The following is a 16580-nucleotide window of genomic DNA, read 5'->3' as shown; positions in this document are numbered from 1 at the left end:
TAGCTCAAGGACCTCGGGACCATGGGAGGTCAGCTGGTTCATCGGTACCTAAGCCAGGCAGGCTGGATGAAAACTAGAAAGGTCAGCTGGGCATGCACACCAAGATGTCCTCGCGGGCAGGAGAAGGCAGCTTGGAGAGGTGATTTCGGGACACATGGGCCACTCCTCACAAAAAGGGGCTCAGGGGTCTTGACATCCCTGGAGGGTGCGTGGTTTCATGCAGTTGGAGTCTGGATTGGACTCTTCGTCTCAATGATTGCTGCAGAGGGTCCAGTACCCCGGCTATTGGTGCCGCACGGCTCTGGTATGTCGTAGTGTCTCCAAACTTGGTAGGGAGACAGATCTGACCCTCTGGAGCTGGTGTACCAATTTTGGTTTGGGTGCTGCAATGAAGTCGCCAAGAAAGAGCGAGTCGGCATACCCAGATTCTGTGGTTCGGCATCTGCGGGCTGCAGAGGAGCAGTACCTCCACTCCAAGGGTGTTCTTAGGCAATTTGTAGAAGGCTAGAGGATCTCTGGGGTTCTTAGATGCCTCACAGTGGCAGAATTAGACAGCACACCACGATTGTTGAGCCCTTAGGGCAGCAGGCAGGGTTTGGCCCCAATTTTCTGCAGCAGGGCTTCAGTCCTTGAGTCAGCAGCTCTTCTTTGTCCTTTTCTTCTCTGTGTCCATCAAATATAAGTTCAGGGTCCAGGGGTGCCACCTAAATACTTAATTTATGGGCGTTAAAGGGGGAGACATGTAGTCACCAATGGGCTTCCTACCTTTAGGATGTCGACACCCTCTAAGTGACCACTTCCTGTGGGAAAGGACACTACCCTGACCCTAATCGGCTAATTCTCCCTGAAACCAAGATGGAGGGAAATGAAAAGTGCGGTCCACATCACCTGCCCCACCTTAGAGGTGGTTCTGGCTGAATGGGGACCAACCTCCTAATTTACCAAATTTTCCCGCCTGTCCTCCCACCAAATGTAGAACAAGAAAGGCATCCTCCACTAGCTGGAGCTGACTGGGTCACATTTCAAAGGTGGCATTGCCTTTGAAGCTTCCTGCCTTGGAAGGCCATCCAGTCCTGGGGGAGGTGTGAAGCACCTCCACACAGAGCAGGCTTTGTTTCTGGCCTCTGAGAGCGCTGGTCCTCACACCATGAGGTCAGAAACGTGTCTGGTGGTGGAAGGCCCTTCTTTGTGTAGTGCCTTGTCGGCCATGCAGAGCATCTTAAACTTTATACGCTGGCAGACTGGCAGCCAATGGAGTTCTCGCAGAGCTGATCTGACAGACTGATATTTTGGAATGTTCAGAATCAGTCTTGCGGCAGTGTTTTGCACTGCCTGTAGCTTCCTAAGAAGGGTGGATTGAACCTTAATGTACAGCAGTCCATTACAATAATCAAGTTTGGGCAAGACTAAGGAGGTTACTACTGACTTTCTTCATGGTCTGGGAATGAAAGGCAACATTTTCCTAATATTCTTAATCATAAAGAATGAAGAAGACACAACATTAGAGACTTGGGGCCAGATGTAGGTGGCCGTTTGAGGCCATTTAATGAGCGGTAATGGCCGATTTCGGCCGTTACCGATCGGTAAATGGGTGACAGGTATGTAGGGGCATTATTTTACCGAATCGGTAAAATTACCGAATCGGTAATTTTACCGATTCAGTAAAATAAAAATTTGGTAATTTTACCGATTCTGAGGCACCCAGATGTAGGTGGGACTCTTCAGAGTCCCAGAGGCCTTACCAAATCGGTATTTTACCATAAAATCCAATTTGATGGTAAAATACCGATTCCGGTGTGCACACCTATGCCATGTGACAGGCAGACCTGCCCTTAGGGCATGTATGCCTGCCACATGGCACCCGAGCCTGTTTTGGGGGTGCCAGAGGGTCTCAAAGTGACACCCCCTGCAGGAAACAACTAGGGGCTGGCTCTAATCAGTAAGGCTGAGCCTTAATAATTATAAAACGAACAGAATTGCCAGTACTGATATAAGTGGATTAAAGTAAACAAATAATCATCCAAAACTAGAGGAAAAATTCAAGAATGGGAATTGCTAGTTAATAGCTTTTTATTTTACCAAATTTTTGAAAAGAACATTTCAAACAGATTCTTCAGTTCATCATACAAAAAGGGATTCTCATAAAAAGGACACATGGGACATTGTAATATAACTATACATCAATCATTCATTCAAAGTTGCACGCATATCACAACCAAACAAGACGCATTCAAACAAGGGGAAAACACAAAGCATATAATACAATATATATACAATACAATACAGGGAAGAAAACAGCCACGGTCTGCAAAGATTTTCCAATGAAATTTAGAAAATTAATTTGTGCCTAGTACATTCCTATATATCAAACAAAGTGATCAAAACTCATTGAAATTGAATGAATAGGCATTACCGATTCGGTATTTACCGAATCGGTAAACACCGAATTCCTCTGAATCGGTATTCCAGCCCATCTGGAATACCTACATATCCACCCCTTAGATTTACCGATTTTGAATTACCGACTCGGTAAAATTCGGTAATTAAAAATCGGTAAATCTATTTTACCTACATCTGGCCCTTGAGCTTTAAAACTAAGCTTATCATCTATAATAACCCCAAGATTTTTTGCTTTGTCTACCGGGGTAGGGGGGGGGGCAATGAATGAGTGAAAGAATGGATGGATTAGTGAAAGAGTGAGTGGATAGATGGATGAAAGGATGCATGGATGGACAAGTTAAAAAATAGATGAATAAATGGAAGGGAGGGCGGATAGAAAAATGGATGGATGTATCACTGAAAGGGTGCATGGATGAAAAGGGAAAGAATAGCTGGGTGACTGAAAGTATGGATGGCTGAGTGAGAGGGGGATGGATTTATGGATGGATGGATGGATGGATGGAATGAAAAGGTGGATAGATGGATGAGTGAAAGTGTAGATAGATGGATGAGTGAGAGGGTGGATGGATGGATGAAGAGAAAAAGGCTGGATGGATAGATGGATGGATAAGTTAGTGAAAGTATAGATGGCTGAGTGAAAGCCTGCCATTGTAGCCTGTATGTGTAGTTTTAAACTGCCATTTCGGCCCGGCAAAGTAAACCTTATGCCAAGCCTAAACCTGCATTTCTAATACATGTAAGCCACCTCTAGGGTGGACATGTACCATTTGGTTCTTGCAGCCTTCATCCTGGGTAACATGACTATGTGTAGCTGGCCTTAGGTCTTTGGGTATTGCTCCCAGATGGTGAAACAAAGGAGAACATGTGTTGGCAGGATGGACCATCTCTGACTAAATAGGGGGTGGAGCTGTCACCTACCACACTTTCACATCACAAAGACTGCCTGAGCACATTCACAAAGGGTTTTACACTAGTCTTTTGTACCCACAGACAAGCTGGGGCTAGGGCATGGATGCAGGAAATTCCAAGTAGCTCAGGGATGTAAACCTCTGGAAGTTTCTCCTACTTCAAAGCTGGCACCAAGTATAAATATTGGACCCTCAAACCCAACACTCCAGTGCATCTCTGGACCTGTGGATATTACAGAAGAATGACTGCTGTCCTGTCCTGCTGCCAGAAGGACTGCTACTCTGCCGCCCTGCTACCTGCTGTCTACTTGCTGCAAAGGAAGACTGAACCTGCACCCTTCTCCCCAGGCTGAAGTGACTCCAAGGGTCATTTGACTGACCGCCCATTCTGAGTTACAGGGACATAAGCTCCAGAGCCCCCCTAAGCATCTGCCCAGCTGACCTACTGCCTGGACCTGCAACTGGACATGTCTGAGCCCTGCTTGCCTCTGCTGGAGTGAGTTGCTGATCCCCATGAAGTTCCCCCCAGGTCCCAGACCATCGGTGTGGCATCAGTTTAGCTCCCCCTTCAAAGAAAGGAGAGATCCTGAAGTTCTGTGCTCCTCACGACCGCAAACAGGCCTCTGGCCGCCCGCCAACATGAAGGTCCGGTGAACCCAACTCTTTGTGCAACAGTGACCCACAGTGATGCCTACCAACACAAGATCTCCACTTCATGCAACAGCATCGACAGCCAGCAGTGACTAGCAACCCGAATCTCCAGCAATGACCGCCTGTGACACCCAACAGAATCTTCGCGCTACAGCGATGATTATCTGCAGCTCTCACCCTGCTCCTTGCAGCTCCCTCCACCATGAATGAAACTCTTTGCACTGGACTTTTGAAATAACTTTATCGATTGGACTAACCCGTTCCATGTATCTGTCGTCGCTCCATCATTGTTGGCCTGAACTTGCAACTTTTACCTGGTCTTGTATGTTGAGTGGTCTTTGTGCTTTTAGGTGCTGTACTTATCTGAACTCTTTGAAATTGCATATCTCCAGTTCTACTGATTAGATATTTGTCATTTGGTCTCAAATAATTGACATTTAACTCTATATTCCTAAATTGGTGTGAGCAGTGTTTACACTTTATTACTGTTTGAAAGCTGCATAAATACTTTAAAAGCACCTCTAAGTTAAGCCTGACTGCTTTGTTCTAAGCTACCAAAGGGTTAAGCACAGGTTAATTTGGGGTTTGCTTGTGTTGCATTCACCCTGACAGGAATTGTGATTGCTGCTTAAGTAGTGTTTCACTTCCCTCAACCAGTAACCCAATTTAATACAATGAACAAACACACAACAGTTGGGAAAACTCAAATTCCAAAATTTCCATAGGGAAAAGCTATCTAAAAACATGCAAAGTGTAAATGATATCTGCGAGTGTGACCTGAAGGTCAAAAGTTGGAATCCTGGCAAGGCTGACCTGGATTTTCATTCTTCAGAGTATCTAAATTAAGTATTTAGTAACAGCTGTTAATATTATGTTTTGAAGTGTATAGCACTATATGCAAAGGTTGCTGTAATTATTATAATTAAGGGTTCCTGTTTTCCGTTTTTACCCATTTTTGCAGATAAATACAGACAAGAAACATTAATTTTCTTGTCTGTATTTATTTTTAAAAGTGGATAAAAATGGAAATTGGGGAGGGGGGAGCCAAGCCTGCGGCCAAGATAGCCGCGTAGAGACTCGGCTCTGCCGACCTCCGTTGCCTGAAGATATATCCTGATAATTATCCTGCACCCAAACATCAATCCCCGCTTCAGGAGTAAAAGTGTAGCCCATACGAGGTACTCCGGATTGCCTCTGTGCTCCAGGTATGGAGCTGTGCCGCCCAGAAGTTTGGGGCCTGGTCTAACGAGAAGCCGGGACCTTGCGTCATTGTGAGGCCGCCCGCCAGTTAAACAACACCGGCAGCTGCGGACCGGATTAGGTCGATCCAGCCCGAGGTTGAACTTTGGTACCCCGGGGCTGTGGCCATGACCCGCTGCCTTCACAAGAATGATTGCGGTGAGTGCGGAGGAGCACGGTCAATTTTGACCTTCTGCCCGGCTCCAGGAATAAACAGCGGGGCTGTGGGGGCGCTGCGGCCACCTCGGATCGCACACGATGGAGGGAGGTGCAGTTGGGCCCCCCGTCCCTCGAATATTAACTTTCTCATGCTTAGCCCCCGGAGGTCTGGTGATGCCGCCCTGAGGGACGCAATGCCATATTAAGGCCAAAAGACTGTCTGCCTGGAACGATAGCCTGCATTGCACTGGGATCCTCCGAGCTGCTGGTGGTCAGTGCTCGGTGGAGGAGCCTTCGGGTGGGAACAGGTGGAAAATGCAAAGCGCATTGATGGCTTGATGGTTGCAGGCCCCGTTTGGTCTTACTGGAAGGACCATCTCTGTGTGCTGTGTGATACCGGCGCCTGGACCCGGGAGTGTCCGCCGGGTGCCCACTGGAGACTCACTAGTTTACCGTTTGGAAACGGTGGCAGATATGCCATGGATGAATCACGGACCCATATATGTGGCGTACTATGCATCCAGACGAAGAAGCACAGGGAGATCTGCTGGGTGAGCACAGCCCTGATGAACTGCTGCTCTGGAAAAGGAATGTACCCCCTCATTCTGTTTGCTACCCAAGAGCTGCGAGAACTGTTAAGAACACACTGGACTGGGTGATCTGATCTGGGCTAGTCTGGGCTTGGGGGGACGTGACCGCATATTGCCTGCTGGAGGCCATCAGAGAAGGCGAAGCGATTGGTGATCACATCAGGTGTGAGTTCGCTCTGGTCTTTTCCAGTGAAGGCGAGTGGCACAATGGCGGCAAGACCGGAATCGGACAAGCTCCTGTCGCGGTCCTCTAAGGGATCAAAGACTATCAAATCAAAGAGAGTGGATCGATATACCTTACTGAAGGGGTCCCCGGTTGAATCAAAGAAGACACTGTCGGGTGAAGAGGTGGTGTTTGCCCCCACTGAACCAACATTAACGGATCTTATGGCGGCTATTAACGGGGTACAAGCGCCACTGGGCCAGAAGATGGAAGCCCTTGACACCAAACTAGACACTGTTACAATCGAGATGGGGCTAATCTGGACAGACCTCGCGAAGACCAACGAAAAGGTCAAATCACTTGAGCTTAAGACTAAAAGTCTAATTGACGATGTGAGTCATTTGCAGCAGGAGGTACAGGACCTTAGGGCCTCGAGAGCTCTTACAGATCGCAAGCTGGATGAATACGAAGGGAGGGTCAGACGTAATAACATCCGCATTCTTGGGGTTCCCGAGAAACCAGAAGTCCAAACATCAGAACTGTTAATTGAAACTCTTGTCCTCAACCATCGCAAGCCTAAAGGTCTTAGTAACTTGTTCACAATTGAAAGTGCACATAGAGTCCCGGGAGGTAGGCCGAGGCCGGGAGTGCTCCCTCGTCCTACGATTGCAAGCGTCCTGAATTTTCTGGACCAGGATGAGATTTTGCAAGCTGCGCGAAACAGACCCCCCTTGAAGTATGAAAATGCGACCCTCTCCTTTTTCCCAGACTTTACCCAAATGGTTCAGAAACAGTGTCAGAACTTCCTATCAGTGAAGAAGAAACTGAGAGACAAAGGTCTAAGATACGCTAAGATGTTTCCGGCCCGACTCCGAGTAGAACTAAATAGGAAGGCCTGGATTTTTTGACAATCATGAGGTGGCTGTGGATTGGCTGGACAGTGTGATTGTGACAGAGAAGGCGAGCCACGACCGGGACGAGACGGAAGAACAATAATTATGTGGAGTGGTATCAGCTGAGTTAAATAGTAATATGTTTTGTTAAAGGTGGTAATGGGTGCGTAATGATCTCCCTTGCTTCGCTATGTCTACAAAAACGCTGTAATATGTTGACTGGAAGTGAAGCGGATGCGATGGAGCAGGGAGCAGGGTAGGGTGGCGGGTAAGTGTAGGCCCTCCCTCTATCTTCTACCTCTAGTTAGTTGTAGATTAGTATTGGTGGAAAAGGGGCAACAGGCACACTGCTAGTTTGGGATGCGCGTAAGCGGCATGCAGGGGTGCTTGATGAGAGTTGGGGGGATTTTCGTATTATTGTATGTCACATTATTGGCACTCTGTTTACCTTTTTTTATGTTTTGTTTCACTAATGGCATCGGTACTTTGAATTTGATTAGTATACAGAGGACACCAGCAGAATATTTCCTTTTTTACTATGATGATGGGGGGTAGTGAACTTAAGGTTTAAGTTGGAATGTGAATGGGTTGGGGGACAAGATCAAGCATAGTGTAGTTCTTCAGTATCTTAGGCGCCATGCGCCAGACGCAGTCTTGCTTCAAGAAACGCATTTGGTTGGAAATTCATGCATGGCAATGCATAGAATGGGGTACAAGTTGGTCGCTCATGCAGGGTTCAAATCTGGGTCCAGGGAGGCAGGTATCCTGATTCGCAAGGCACAACCCTTGGTGATAGATTCCACGTTGGCGGATGACAGGGGAAGATACGTTGGGGTCTCGGGCCACTGGGAGGGGCATGTTATTACTCTCTTATCAGCTTATGTCCCCCCCCCCGGATCTACAGTCTACCTTATTCTTTGATTTAGGAAAACTATTACTCGAACTACCAGCAGGACCTTTGATTATAGGTGGTGATTTAAATGCTGTAGTTTCAGGGGTCTTGGATAGGCACCCCCCACGAGATACGGGGCCCGCCAGAGGGGGTTGCCCGATTTTTGGGATGCAATGGGTTTGGTGGACAGTTGGAGACTGTTTCCACCCAGACAAGAAGCAATACACATTTCACTCGGGTATACATGGTACCGTCTCCCGGCTGGACTATTGTCTGGTCACGGCGGCTCAGGCATCTTATATCATCGAAGCAGTCCATCTTCCCAGGGGCATCTCTGACCGCTCCCCGCTTTGGACTCGGTTCTGTATCGCTTTGAAATCAGCAGGTCGGGTTGCCCCTATCAACCCATGGTATATGCGAAATCCTAAAATCCAAAAAGATTGTGGAGGCAGAGACTGAGATTGGTAGGCTGGAGAAGGAATTGGAGCGAGGGGTGACATGAGCTAAGTTACTTATTATGAGCCTGAAACAACATGATTATAAATTGTTGGTCACTGATAGGGCCAGAACTCTTGACAGGGAACAGAAGGGAAGACTTTACAATGTCGGAGATAAGGCGGGGAAACTGGTCGCCTGGTTGGATAGGAGAGATAGGGCCGGGTGTGTGGTCCCAGAACTTGTTACGGATGAGGGAGAATCGATTACCAACCCCCAGAGTATTGTCAGTAGCTTTGCGAAATATTTTCAAACTGTCTATGCTTCGGTCTCAGATTGACCGGAGGAGGACTCCCATTTACTGCTTCGTGATATACGGCTTCCTTGTTTGTCTTAGGAGGATAGTGATTTTATGGATAGTCCCCTGACGATTGATGAAATAGCTCAAGCCATTCGCTCGTTAAACTCGGGCAAGGCACTGGGACCTAGCGGGCTCCCAATTGAGCTGTATAAGCTCAGACCAGATAGGCTAGCTCATTACCTTAAAGGTATGTTTGTTGAGGCCTGGGAGAGGGGAGTCCTGCCTAGGGACCAAAGAGTGGCATCGGTGGTGGTAATTCATAAGGAAGGTAAGCCAAAAACCAAGTGTGCCTCGTATAGACCTATCTCTTTATTAAATGCGGAGTCCAAAGTATTGGCCAAGGCTCTATCGACTAAACTGTTAAAAGTGATTTGTGATTTGATTCACCCGGACCAATCAGGCTTTATCCCCCATAGAAATATGGCCTTGAACCTACATAGGTTGCATGGCGTGATAGCCAGGTCTCATACTCTGAAAGGACCAGCCGTGATCGCATCCCTTGATGCAACTATGGCCTTTGATACCGTAGAATGGTCCTATTTATGGGCGGTCCTGGCTAAATTTGGATTCAGACCCGATTATATTAGCTCGGTGCGTTTATTATATGCTGAGCCGCTCGCCCAGATAGTGGTTAATGACCAGGTCTCTGCACCCTTTCATTTGGGTCGGGGCACTCGGCAGGGTTGCCCCCTCTCCCCTCTCCTTTTCTCACTCGCTTTGGAACCCCTGGCGGCTAGGATCCGCTGGGAACCATCCATCCGTGGAATGCGATGGTCCTCTGAATGGGAGGATCGTATCTCCTTATATGCGGATGATATTCTGCTCTACCTGAGCTCCCCTCGGAAGTCCCTCATGGTGGTGTGCAATGTGCTAGATTCTTTCGGTAAAAACTCCGGACTCTCCATTAATTGGAGGGAATCCCTTTTATATGTTCTTAAGGGGGAGGCTCCGATTCCTCCTAGAAACTGTCCCATCTAGATAAATACGAGTGTATTCAAATAACTGGGTATTTTTGTCTCACTGGACCCGACAGCTAGATATGTCGAAAATCTTCTCCCCCCGTTGCAAAGGCTTAGGAGTGACTCCGCTCACTGGCGAAGGCTTCCGATCTCTTTGTTGGGTCGAGCGGCCCTTTTCAAGATGATGTCTCTGCCTTGCTTTCTATATGCCCTTCAGAATACTTTAGACGTAGTGCCTGCTAGTTATTTCCGTGAGGTAGAGGGGCTACAGCGTAGTCTGCTATGGGAGGGGAGGCCCCGTATGGCTTTAGCCAAGCTGACACTCCCATGGTATGACAGAGGTATTGCCCTCCCGTATATCAAGCGTTATTACTGGGCCTCCCAGCTGGCTGTGATAAACTATGGAACATATGAGCCCGTAGATGATCCCGGATATGCTATGGACAAGTGGCTCCTCCCGAGGGGTAGTTATAGTAGGGCACTGTATTCTATACCGGTGAAGCTTGGTTTGATAGGACCAACTAAACATGCAGTAAAAATCTGGCATAATGCCACAAGTTCTTTAGGGTGGAGGAACAGGCTGACGCTAGCAACCCCACTTTTTGACTCGGAACAAATGGGTAAGCTTTGGAACACAAAGGGATTTGATAAATGGGAGCTGATAGGGATTTCAACTATAAAGGATGTGTGGAGCAAGGGACGGATTAAATCATTTGAAGATATGCAGGGAGAATTTGAACTTTCAGGTTCTGCATATTTCCGCTATGTGCAAATTCGACATTCGTTAATGGGTGCCCTGCGTAAGGAGTTGGATATACCGGAAGCATCACCCCTTGAGGATAGAATCCTAGATGGTCATCTCCCCTGCAAGACTGCGGCTGGTACAGTAAAGATACTACACAGGGTTTATGTCACTGGCCCCTGCCTTGTACAGATGGGAGTGTTGTAAGTCGGACTGTGTAGACGTAACGGTTACCGGAGGCACGTAGATGCCTTCTTAATATTTGGGAACCCACTGATCTTAACTCTGCACAGACACTGTGGACCACACTGGGATACATGATTGCGAAAAGAAATATTGCCCAACAGTGGGGATCCGAGTCCCCTCCCACCCTTGAAAACTGGAAGAATTACTTAGACTGGAGTATGTTTCGAGAAAAAGCGGTGTACTTGGCGAGAGGACGTCCCCAAAAATGGGCCTCAATTTGGGGTCAGTGGAACAGGTATAGAGGGGAGATTTGTGAACCACCTAGAGACTCTGTATTTGATGTTCCCCCTTCCCCGTGACTTTTTTTGATAATGTATGTACTTTGGTTCTGCTTCCCCCTCCTCCTCTCAAAATGTACTGCAGATCATATAGTGAGTCCTCTGTATTGTGTCCTTTTTTGTTTGATGCCTTGTTTCAAAATAAAAAGAATTTTTTTTTAAACGGAAATTGGGTTGCTTTTTGAGTAATTCTAAATACTGTCTGCCAAGACTGCCAAGCCAATAGATGTGTGGATTAATAGGTAAGGGGGTTAAAATAGAAAGGATTTTTTGTAAAGAGGCTTTAACAGCAGTGGATATGTACAAGGTTAATATTGAAATGTTCATATTTTCATATAAGGGCACTGATTTATCTTCTGGGGGTGTTCACAGCACTGAAACCTGGCAGGCATTCAAGCATGAGTGCATATTTATTAGTTAAATAGATGTGGAACTATACTAATTTCAGCATAATTTTTCTACACAATCCAAAATAAATATGGGTAAATACAGATAAAATTAGCAAAAAATGAATTTGGGTAAATACAGAGGGTAATGGCAAAAACATAGAAATCATTAAACCGGGAGCCCTAACTATAAGTAAATGAGTGAGAGAACAAGCTTAACAAATACGATGCTGACACTTGCTGGCCGTAAAAGCCATTGAGGAAATGGGAACCATCAGCCAGCGGCACAAATACTAGAACTGAATTCTTGTTCATGGAACTCAAGAACACCACAATTGAAATGGGTGTTGAAAGAATATTTGCTGCTCCCTATAACTGGAGAACACTCCATATATCATTTAAAACTATGATAACAAATACAGAACACACAATTTTCAGTAAAGTGCATTTAGTCTAATCAAAGAAAAGACAAATTACATACATTTAAAACAACGCAAAGGGCTAGAAAATCATTACAAAGTATCCTGTAGCTCCACCAAATCCAATAAGATACGAGAACTGTAGGTACACCCACAAGGTGGTCTCCACAAAATTGGTGCACACCATTAGCTTGTCTGAGAGATTCTACACTACACTGATATGAAGTCTTTTTGGAAGCTTTTGTTACGCAAGGCTATAAACGTCATGTGGGGCTTTGATTTCTATTAGCATGAGCACATCGCTCAAATAAAAATACAATTAATGTCCATGAGCTCATTTCAAGTTATCTTCAGCTGATGGCAGCTGCCTCGTCAAGAATATATGACTTTAGTAGGTTAGATATGCTTTAATGGGCCTCTCTTTCCAGAGTATGGTAAATATTTGAACTTGCTTCAAAATTGCTCAAAATTCTCTTTCAAATTCTTTTCCAAGTTCATCAGCTTTGGATTTCTAGGACTTAGCTTACGAACCACGGCATGTTAGTTTCGGCCTTCATGGTTTTCCTTTCACTGGCCTGCAGCTTGCCAGGAAGAGAATAATGACTCTGTGTTTCTTCTGTAGAAAAGTTCAAAGAATGTGATGCAGCTTTTAAGTTTATTTCTTTTATTTTCAAATTCTTTTTTTATTGTATTTTCAAAAAGAATGGTAAGAAATGATACAAATGAAATCACAGTTATAATAACTAAATAAAAATAGAACTGACATTCGATAAAACCAAGGAAAATTACATAAGTCGAAGAAGGAGAAAAAAGAATTTAAAAAAGAGATAGCAAGTTATTCAAGTGCGATGCAGTAGGAAATGCACACTAAATACAGAAGGAGCGTTTTAGTATTCAAAACAAATTATTTATCTCATATTTCAAACTTCTATATGAAAAAGTCCCAAAGAAAATCCTCCAGTCGAGTGATGTGTCGTTAGTTTTTTTTATTCAGATAATTCATCAATGCCAGCCAACTCCTCAAAAATGTAATACAATTAACAGCTGACGCGTTTCGTCCCCATCTGGGACATCATCAGGGCTGTAAGGTAAAGAATTTATAATCACAATGAAAACATCCACTTCAAAAATAAATACATTTAAATTTAATATTAGTTAAATAACAAGAGCAGATGTTATCAACTACAGCAAAATAAAAATTCTCTACTCTGCCTATTGAACAATCTAAGCATCTTCTCTCATAAACCTATACAATTTAACCAAGCTAATATCATCACATGAAGAAACAGAAACTCTTGTAAAACATAAAATAAAACAGAGGGTTGAGTCCTACCATTTGTTCTCAATATTGATTTGATCCCTAAATGTAAGTGTCCCTCTCTTTGGTTAGAATCAGGATAACTAATTGAATCTCTTCCTTGTGTAATTTATATATAACTAACAGGACCCTGTATTCAAAAGAAACCAACAAAAATAAAGACCCCACAATCTCACCTCCAACTATTTAGAATCCGCAGGTCAATATCTGACCTGGAATCTTTAATGATGTTGAAAACACTAGGTCCCCAGTGTGAAAACTTTTCTGTCGAGAAACAAACAACAAAAACCATACTGTGAAAATCATGTGTCCTAAATTCAATTGACAGTCATAACATCTCTGTATGTCATATTAACTGATTATCTGGTTATCAAACAATAACTGAAAAAACCCTTAGCTCACATCAGTAATTGATTGTTATCTTTCCAACACTTAAACTGTCTCTCTACTCCAAGAAATCCTTCTTAATGCCCAATTCTGCTATCCATCTTCATCATAACCTCAATTCGTACTGTATGCAAAAAGATTGGGAACTACTTCATTGGTCTTATTACTCGCTGCAGAGAAAAGCACCTTCATAGAGCCCCACCTGGATCCCCATTAGCTCATCTATTCAGTGATTATTATTCAGATATCCATGGCCAATTCCATAATTGTGAGAGCTGTTTTCTTAAAGTGTATGAACAAAACTACTTCTCAGGTCCTCCAATCATTAACCAAATTCAATATATCTACTGCAAAATATTGACAAAATTATTAAAAACCACCACCACCTACTCTTCCTAACCTTTATCCCAAATTCTGGAGCTAACCCTCCTTATTACCATTGTATTCCAAATTCTATGGCAGGACAGGAGGCTCAGATTATGCTTTCTCGATTTCTTTACTATAGACAGCAGCCAATAGGAACACAGTAAAGAAATAAAAAACTACAAATCCCATGAGCCCTTAGGCAATCATAGAGAGCATATCCCTATATAAACAACCATAGAGGGCAAGATTTCCTCTTTCTTTGCTACTTCGCAGGCAGTTAAGTCTTTTTGCTATACAGCTTGTGCTTATTGCATGTTTATTGTGTATTTGCTGAATTGCTTTGCTGCGCCGCTTAACTGCCGTCTTCCGACGCATTGCCTTATTGCTTTCGGCGCTTGTATCGTTTTCTGGTTGTTCCGGTTTGCGGTTGTTTGTTTCGCTGTTTCCCTATGGAGAGCGCGGGTCGCCTCTCCTCTGTACTCGGGCGCTCTGTGCCCGCGTTTGTTCCTTGTGGAGTGGGACGGGGACTCGGGAGCTCGCACGCTGCAGTCGCGCGTCGCTCCGCTTTCGGGGTTTCAGGCTAAGCTAACGCGCATGTGCGTTTGCTGTATTGACGCTCCCTGTTCCTCGCAGAGCCCTGACACGCTTGGAGGCAGCGTTTTCACCTCAGCCTCGGCCCACTGCCTGCCGGAGAGTCCCCAGTGACGCCCTTTTGGGCTGTATAATTAATAGAGGCGTTGCCTAGAGTGGCTGACTATTGCAAGCCTGTCCCTCCACTTTTTATATCATCGGTGTTTGGGTTGAGTGTTACTCTGCCTGTCTGGCTTGCTTGGGGTAGTCACTCCCCCTGACAGGGTCATTTGTCTTCATATTTGATCATTGCATTATTCTGTGGGCATTCTTTCCTCACATTGTACTACATTTCCTTCAGTCATGGCTGGTTATGAGGCATCTGAAGAATATTATTATGATGAGGAGCCTGAGGACTCTTTTGAATACGATTTGGTTGACGCCCTTGACCAGTGGGTGCAACACTCGGTCAATACTGCGCTGGTCCGCGCTATTGGACCATTAAAACGTCATTTGACCGATTATGCTCAACAGCAAGGTTGGGTACCATCTTCCTCTGGCAAGCAATCCTCTAAATCGCCTAAAAACCCACATAAATCCGACTTTGTTAAGTTGGCCAAGTCCTTGTCTGTCTCCACTGTTTCCAAGCGGTCTCATCTGCCTCTTCCGGATACTGATGATACCTCCTCCTCGTCTTCTTCTGGCCCCTCTGGTCCTACCCCGGCTAAAAAATCTAGAAAAGAACATTTTGTGGACGCTTCTTCCCATCCACCAGTCCTAACCTTCGAGCCAACTGATATTATTCACCCAAATTCGAAGTCTTGGCTCCCTGCTCCTGAGGTTGCGGAATATATCCAGGCACACATCCGTTAGCCTTTTGATCAGGAGGTACGATCTCGTCTCTGTTCAGAGTGTCCTTGCCCGGAGTTGGCGGATAAGCTGGCGGACACACCGGAGGTGGATCCCACTATTTTGACCTACCTGAAGAAATTCAATAAAGACCCCAAAAAGGGCATTGACCGATCTTGGCGCCTATGCCAAGATAAATTACTGGATCTTCTTGGCCCACTTACCAAAATTTTGGATTTAGGTTACCAGGCTCAAGGGTCGGCGTCTGGCATCGATCCCGATTAACTTATTGGTTGGTCCCAGCGGGCTATTTGTCAACTGGGGAACGCAAACTGTGCTCTGTCCACTGAGCGTCGGCTTTCCATCTTGCTCAAGATGGACCCCAGGTTGACTGAGCTCGCTACGTCTGAGTCGGGCCCTTGCTCAGGGTCTCCTTTTTGGTCAACCCTTCCTTAAGGAGTTGACAAAATTTGTGGCCACCTTTAGCAGCCTGGAAAAGGCACAATCTTCGCCTAGCAGGGCATTCCGCCCGGTTTTTGGCAGGGCCGGACGTTCCAGGGGAGGTTCGTTCGGCCGTGGTTCTGGCCAGCAGCGTGGCCAACAGTCCCAGCAGGGAGGTGGAAATCAAAAGTCATCCTATTCAGGAGCCAAGTCTAATTTCTACCCCTCCCGCAAAGGTCGTGGACAGGCCAACAAAGGAGGCTATGGCGGAAACCAAGGAGGTCGCCAGGATTTCTCCTCTACAGGTGAGATTGATTCCCTATGACAGTGTTGTTCTGGGGGGCAGGGTGCAGTGTTTTCTTCAAAATTGGCGCACGATCTCAAACGATGCATGGATATTACAGACGGTTCAGGGCTATCGCATCGAGTTTTACCATCCTCCCTTTCAAAGTCGCGTCCCTTCTCCCCTTGTTTTTTCCCAACTAGATCGGGACATGATCTCCGCAGAAATCGAGTCCCTTCTACTCAAAGGGGCCATTGTGCGGACTTCCCTGCATCCTCAGGGTTTCGTCAGTAATATCTTCCTTGTGGAGAAGAAGGGGGGAGGTTCTCGCCTGGTGCTCAACCTCAAGGAGTTCAACAACGGAGTGGTCTATCGCCACTTCAAGATGGAGGGCATCCATCTTCTCAGGGATCTCCTTCGCAAAGGCGACTGGATGGTTCGCCTACATTTGAAGGGCACTTACTTGTCCGTCCCTATCTTTCCGCCTCATCGCCGTTTCCTCCAATTCCAGTGGATGGGGACGTGGTTCGAGTACACGGTTCTCCCGTTCGGTCTCTCGTCCGCCCTGTGGTGCTTCACGAAGCTCCTGAGACCAGTCATGGAGTCGCTGAGGGCACTCGGGGTGCATCTGATCATGTATTGAGA

Source organism: Lissotriton vulgaris, chromosome 1_1, assembly GCF_964263255.1.
Source record: "Lissotriton vulgaris chromosome 1_1, aLisVul1.2, whole genome shotgun sequence".
Lineage (NCBI taxonomy): Eukaryota > Metazoa > Chordata > Amphibia > Caudata > Salamandridae > Lissotriton > Lissotriton vulgaris.
The sequence above is the reverse complement of the archived record's forward strand: the minus strand, read 5'-3'. Positions refer to the sequence as shown.